Raw genomic sequence first — 1,700 nt, 5'->3', positions numbered from 1 at the left:
AATCCATCTTGCCGAGGGTCTTCCTCTATCATTGACCCTATACTTTACGAAGCATGATGTCCTTCTCCAGTGACTGATCCCGCCTGACAACCTCCTGCTCACTACTAGCTGCTTCCAAAACTTTTTCATCACCCCAAACAGAAACGCTGTATCCATGAAACAGTACTTCCCATTCCCCCCATCCCCCCATTCTTGGTAACCTCTAATCTATTTTTGCCTCTATGAATTTGCCTATTCTAGATATTGCATATAGGTTAGAATCATACAATATTTGTCTTTTTGTGTCTCACTTATTTCACTCAGCATAATGCCATAGCATGCATCACCACTTCGTTTCTTTTTATGGCTGAATAAAACATTCCATCTTATGTATAGACCACATGTGGTTTCTCCACTCATCTGTTGATGGGCAGTTGGGTTGTTTCTACCCTCTGGCTGTTGTGAATAACGCTGAGTTGAACAATGATGTACAGGCTACAGAGGATTCTGAGGTGCTGCTGTTCATTGCACTCCTTGTGGCAGATTCACTCCTGAAAGGAGAACTGAACACTACGCCAACCTGGTTACCACAAAGGTGAAGATGATTTACCTCCGTTTCCTCAGTAGGTAGCTGACCTGGGACTGGAAACCAGTCTTTAGATGATAAGTCCAAGACTTCTCTGTGTCCCTTTCACTTCCCACTTTTGGGGACTCTTTTTTTGTTTTTTGTTTTTCCCAGAAAGAAAAGCATTAAATTTTAATAAGTAAAGACTCTTCTTACCCAGTAAGTTTTTTTTTTTCCCAGCAAGAAAAGCACTAAATTTTAATAGTAAAGACACTTCTTACCCAGTGAGTTAGGAAATAGTTTGCTTTAAATAGTAAGTGGGATGGGGCTTCCTTAGTCCATCTTTAGGGGAGAGGACACAATAATTCTACACAACTAAAATCAAAGACCTAACATTTTTACATCCCAGACATCTTTATTTTACACCTATTATGCTATGAATTCATACGGAATTGGTTCCAGCAGCTCAGGTTCCTTTCCATGGGTTCTCACAAAGTGTGCTGCTCTGGCTGGAGCAGGCTGGCGCTTCAGGTGAACCCAGGTAACTTTCTCTTTGGCTTCCTACTTTTTCCTTATCACTTGTTTCAGGAAACTATATTGGCTTTTAGAGTGCGGAACATGCTCAATATGCACATTTATTCTCTTGGCGAGAATCTTGCCCTTAACTTGTTTGTCCTCAACAATGCCAACAGCATACTGGGTAACATTGTAGACTCTTCCAGTTTGCCATGGTAACACTTGTGAGGCATTCCTTTTTGGACAGTGCCCATTCCTTGATGACTACAATATCGCCTTTCTTGCAGATTCACATGTATGTGGCCAAAGGAAAAACTCCATGTTTTCTAAAAGGCCTAGAGAAGTAAGTGCCTCTCCTCTTTCCCTTTGTGTTCATCATTTTGGTGAATTACTGCAAGATGGCTATTCCAGCGGAGAGGCGGGGACTCTGGTTTGAAGCCAAATATTTGTGCATGCTTGCTTTAGTCTAGGTTCTTGCCCGAACCAGTGATAGAAACAAAGCGCAAACTGGCCTAAACTATAAAAGGACATATATCAGCTCAAGTATCTGAATAGCCAGGACCTCTCCTGGTATTTCACTTTGTGCCTGGAATCTACAGTCTCCCTCTTGCTTTACTCTGTCTAGTGGTGCCAGGAGTAA

The 1,700-nt window shown here is 41.9% G+C and overlaps 1 pseudogene; it reads right to left on the bottom strand.

Annotated features, from left to right (window-relative positions):
• Positions 1-973: 973 nt before the first annotated feature.
• On the bottom strand, positions 974-1,442 carry LOC101357697 (60S ribosomal protein L21 pseudogene; annotated as a pseudogene).
• Between the last annotated feature and the right edge of the window lie 258 nt (positions 1,443-1,700).

This window comes from Trichechus manatus, unplaced genomic scaffold (genome assembly GCF_000243295.1).
Source record: "Trichechus manatus latirostris isolate Lorelei unplaced genomic scaffold, TriManLat1.0 scaffold00510, whole genome shotgun sequence".
NCBI lineage: Eukaryota > Metazoa > Chordata > Mammalia > Sirenia > Trichechidae > Trichechus > Trichechus manatus.
Note: the sequence above shows the minus strand (reverse complement) of the source record. Positions and strands in the feature narration are given on the sequence as shown.